This window comes from Chrysoperla carnea, chromosome 5 (genome assembly GCF_905475395.1).
Source record: "Chrysoperla carnea chromosome 5, inChrCarn1.1, whole genome shotgun sequence".
Taxonomy (NCBI): domain Eukaryota; kingdom Metazoa; phylum Arthropoda; class Insecta; order Neuroptera; family Chrysopidae; genus Chrysoperla; species Chrysoperla carnea.
This window is the reverse complement of record NC_058341.1, coordinates 20,247,149-20,253,148: the sequence shown is the minus strand read 5'-3', so window position 1 is coordinate 20,253,148 and position 6,000 is coordinate 20,247,149.

Below are 6,000 nucleotides of genomic sequence, written 5' to 3'. Positions count from 1 at the left end.
TTTCAAGTAAACACTATAAAATGCCATGACCGTAACACTAAAACAACAGACAGAGGCAAAGCCAGCAAAATCTTTGTATTTCTTTTATTCTGTGAAGACTTTTAAATAAAAAATTATTAGGTCATTGTTTTAATTTATTATTAATTACGTATAAAAACATTATATTAAAATCGTCCAAGGGTTAATGACTTTAAAAATTCTAAGTAAAGATTTATTTTTAAATCGATAGTTTTAATTAAAAGCCCTTATATTTTCTTGTAAATTAATTTAAAAACACTACACCCATATAACTTTAAATAAATTTATATTTACGTCCAAAACTTCAAATTGAAAGCCATCCGTTTGAAAAAAAAAGCACTGAGAAGTCAACGAACTTTAATCACAAATAATTGTGGAATGTATAATATATATAGGGGAATATGATACCATAATTTAATCTATCCTTAAAACGTCTAGGAGTTGCTCCTTAGAAGAAAAACTTCAATTAACGAAAAATTATGAATTTGGTCTGCGTTTCATTTGAATTAAAATAGAAAAGAAGATGAGTAAACTATTATAATAAGTCAAGGTCAAATCACTTTCACCTTCCAGTAATAAAAAAATTATTGTAATCGAAAACAAATTTCAGTATCCGTCGAAAACTTTAGCATTGTGTGTAGGAATTTTTAGGAAAAATCCTGTGAAATATTTAATATTTAAGAAAATATTGCTCGATTTGCAGAAAGTGTAAATAGTTAGCTCGAGTGACGTAATAAAATTACTCTAATCGAATGACAAAATTCTATTCGGGTCGCATCGCGCTATTTGATAGATTTTCTAACTAAAACTGTATATTAATTCTACCCAATGATCTAACTTGTTGAATAAACATGTACGAGGGTCTTAAGAAATGAAGAGGATTCGCTCGTTCAAAACAAGTTTACGACTTTTACATTAAATAAAATAATTTCACCAAAACATCAAGTGTTGTTTCTTATTATGATTATGATGAAAAATAACTTTCTAAAATCATTTTATAAATAGTAAGTAAGAATATATATTTACAAAAACGAACAGACAAACAGACTAATATCAATAAACAAATAACAAACTTTACCATTCACACACACAGGTGATATTTTTTACTGATGATATCATTTTTATTTTATTAATAAAAAAATAAAAATGTCACCATATTTAATAAATTAATTGATTAAAATTTGTATATTAATATTAATAATTATATGTTTATAATGTAAAAAAACATCGGTTAAATGTGAAACGGCTCTTAGGTAAAGTGTTCTATTTCTAAAATTTCATCGTTTAATTTTAAAACGTTTTTCTATTTGATAAACTATCAAAAATAATGTTATTTTCACTTAATAATATTTGTATCTTATTTTCTTTCAACTTTGATGATGAATTTTGTTATAAATCCATGAATGTAAACGAAAATTAAGAATACAATTTTTCGATATTTGCCTTGGTTTTCGAAATATCGAAAGCTAAAGAATTAATCAAAATTTTCAATTTTATATATTTTGAAAATTACTCAAGATATCGAAAAATTTTATTCTAACTTTTCATCTTATATTGTCAAGTTATAACATAATTCACCATCAAAATTGAAAAAATATATTTTTTTAATTTGTATCCACATTACCGTGGTCATACACCCTTAGGACACAAGGGTTCTTTTCCTTTGTTTTTAATAAGTTATTAAGGTTTTAACTTTAAATAGTTTTTACCGTTTTACCATAAGGCTAATATAAAATATGCCTATTTTTGAAGTCATTTATTTAAATAATCGTCGGGCAACTACCCTTAAATTTTCAGAATTGATTTAGACTTAGTAGAACTTTATATACAAAAAAAATAAAAATCGAGCCTTTTATTCAAAATTGCCCTGACATTCGTCATCCGTAAAACGGATTCTTTCAAAACAAATCATAACTAATATAAAATAAAGCTGAAAAATAATTTGTCGCAGTTTCTTAAAATTAAATAAATTCACAGAATTTTTTTTAAAAGAATTTTTAGGCATATTCTATTGATCCGAAAAGGATTTCATAACACTCGGTCGAATCGTTTCGAGTTGGACGATTTTTTTTTTAAATTCTTTTTCGATTGATTATGCGCGAACAAAAAGTTATATCGACTTCGTTGAAGTGTCGATCAAAGCGTGCGTATTAACTGAAATATGATCAACGCTAAATCCAAATGTTATGAAACGAATTTCATGACATTCGATCGAGTCCTTTAGAATCGAGCGAGTTTTTTTTTTTTAATTATAACTACTTTAAGATAATCTGAAAAACCAACAATTAAAGGCATGGACCAGCTACGAGGGAGGGCGAATCGCCAAAAACCTGTTGGGTGAAGGAAACTCGCTCGGTAACAGAGCCGAGGAGATCTTGAAACTAAACAGAGCTGATATTAGAGTCATCGTATAGTTACTCACAGGGCATGATAACCTGAACAAGTTCCAACATCAGATTGGAAAAAGACAATCTCCCGCGTGTGACAGATGCGGAGAAAATTCAGAAGAAACATCGATCCACTTTCTCTGTTACTGCCCGGCGCTCATACAGCAGCGAAGAAAATGGTTTGGTCCGGCCATAGTCGAACCAGAAGAAATTAGGAAACTCAACGCTAGGCAGATCCTGGGTTTCAGTACATCCGTTGGTTATAATAGCCACTGAAAAGCGTAGCGGGGATAGAGTACAAGTGTCTATTTGGCTAGGTACTCTGAACCATTGCTTCGAGGCCCAATGCTCGAGCATGGCCCGCTAACCTCCATACCCATACCCCATACCCCTACTTATTATCCCGGGAAGTTATTCGTGTGGACCTCAAGAGTCGCACCAACCATACCCAGGGCTTGTTTTTGATTTGTATTTATTGGATAAAATTTTATTAACATTCATTGAATGTAATGAAAAGAAGGTATCGATTAAAACAAAGGTACGGATTCCTAATTTTTTTTAAATATAAAATCTGTATGCACATAAGTTCTCAGTAGATACACGGTATATTAGTAACATACTTTTTTCAATCATTTCTTGCTTGTTTGCATCATGTACCTGCCGACAGTAATCAGTAATTAACTTTCTTTTTAATATTCAAACAAACAAAAAAAAAACTATTATTATTTTTAAGTTAGTCATTATTTATTAATCCTGTAGAGTCCATCTTTCTGTACAGTCGAAGTCCGTTATTTTGAAGGACATTGGTAACTGTTTATAATTTAGGTATTTTTGAAATTCGAGGAAATGATTACTTTTGAAGAAAACCGATAGAGTAATAACAGGTTTGAAAAACCATTAGGATCATTGAAATTTTGAGTTGGCCATATTGTATTTTAAGTTTTTCCGAAAATAAAAAATAGTAATATACAGATTACCATACAATTTTTCTGGAATCACTAACTAATATGTACCATGGTATCTGAAATTATTGTTTTCGCTCGGTCTTTGATCGAATTTATCGATAATAAATTCTAAAAAACCTAAACAAATTGTTTCATAAAATTTATTTTCTAAGGTTATTTTGACCCAAACATTTCAAAACCTTAACCATTTGAATTCGAAATTTCCCATACATGGTTGTAATAACTCAAAAACCATTAATCACATCGAATTTTAAACAACAGCATTGTTTTCGTCAGACGTCTTCGAAGTACGTCTGGTACTTGTGTTCTCGGAAGAGAAGCGAAAATAATAGATTTTAAAATATATTTAAAACAATTTTGTTTAAATAATTTTTAAATTTCGAATGTAGAAAATTTGGCTGAATGATATTTCGGAATACATACGGGTGCCATCCAAATGGGTGCGATTTTTGATATATTTGAATCAAAATACTCTTAGAAACTGAGTTTTATCAAAATCGGCAAAAAACAAATTATTTCGTTTATATCGAATTTTTCCAAAGGGACTCAAAATACTTAGAATCGTCATTTTCGCCAATAAAAAATTTTCTTCAAAAATCCGTTAGTTTTTCAAATGATCATATCTCGAAAACAGTGAAACAAAGGTAAAAATATCAAGAATAAAAAAATACTTAGAATCGTCCGAAATATAAAATCTTATAGTTTTTTTTAAATGTTAAATAAAGAGAAAATGGTGTCTGGAATTTATGGGCGTAAATCGAAAAGTTCACATGAATATAATTTCATTGAGTACACAGTCAAACATCCATAAAAATCTTCTGGTACGGGTTTTTTTCCTGGGTCAAATGCCTTATTTCCTCGACTAATTTTACTTATCAAAAAATTTTAACATTGAACTACCTACATTTTTATTCAATTTCATTGAAAAGGAACGACCGACCTGTTTTCTATACATGACAAAACATCGTATAATAATTACGGTTTTAAATTAATAATTAAAAAAAAAAATATATATATATAATAAAATAGAATTCATTTTTGTAGGTTGCTTTATACTTTTTAGTTTATCTTCTTTTAGGAACAAACGAGAAACAAAATTTCCGTTTTATTAATCATTATCAATTTTACAAAAATATACGCAAGAATTATGTGAAAGTGTTAAATTATGTACAGATAATTCGGAGCTGACTGCAGATTCATGTTGATATGAATCATACAACGATTACAATAACCTTTCGTCCGCGTTTTTGTCCTTAAATAACTGAAACTTTCCACCCCTTTTTACCCCGTTTGGCGATGAGTTCCAATAAAATACAAAACACGTATTCAATCAATTCTGTTTAAGAATGTTTAAACAAAATTTGTAGTAGACTAGACCAAGAAATCACGTTGTTCCATACAATTTTTGCCTCCGTTTTCACCCCCTTAGGATTGTAATTTCAGAAAAACCTTTTTTTTTGGATGTCTACGTCATAAAAAGAACATACCTTCCAAGTTTCAGGTCTCTACGATCAGCGGTTTAGGCCGTGCGTTGATCCATCAGTCAGCCATTCAGGACAAAGTATTTTATATGTATAGATAGATGGTGATGGCTCATGTCAACAAGAATCTGTGTTTAGCTCGGAAACAACTCATGTATGGATATATACCTCGGCTTATAATAGATTAATGGTGCATATAAAGGCAAGTTTATCAACCAAAGTTTTTCTACGACAATCGAATGATGTAGAATTTCAATATTCGCACCGTGCATGAGTTTTATTTCAGGAGTTCCCAACTACTCTAATTAATTGTTATTATTCAATAATTTTTATTTGAAATTTCATTTGACTTTAACTGTACCAATTACATGTAAACAATTGAAAAATAGTCATATTTTAAGTAAAACGTTTAATTTATTGCAAATTTCATAAAAGAGCATCGCTGCAATCGATTCAGTTGCCCCCTTCATCAAGATTTGAACCGAACCTCAAGGCAAAAAGTTAAACAACAAAACGAGGTAATAAAAAATTTGTAAAAATTAGTCTTTTTCGAGAATGACAAGGTAAAGGTCCTTAATCAACCCTTAAAGCGCATGAAATGGAGGAACGGTTGTATTATAAACTCAAAATTTACTTACAAAAGAAATCCATGGAATTATAATAATCATTTTAAGTAGAAGAGAATAAATTTCAGCAAACACAAAAAATAAAAAACAATAATCACTTTATTTATACAACACTCAAATCACTATAAAAAGAAACCAGTATTTCACTAACAATTAAGTCTATCAACAATGAAAACAAATAAACTTTAAAATTACATGATTGTTAAAAGAAATGGCATCGCAGTTCATCTCAAAAAATATATATATAAAAATTACACCAATCGTAAAACAAATAAATAAGTCTACTCTGTGTATGTTGCTGGCTTGAATAATGTTGATTTAAATTAATTAAAAAGAACTCATTGAATGAATGAGAGAAAAGTTTATATAAAACAAGCGACACTGTGAACACAATCACTTCTTGTTTGGTGAAATGAGGTTCCACACTGTTACCGTAAGAAAAAGTGGTGTTTTTATGTAGGCTAGTCGGTGAAGGTAGGGACTTAACTTAATACTACACACTTTAATAAGTGACTTTAAGTTA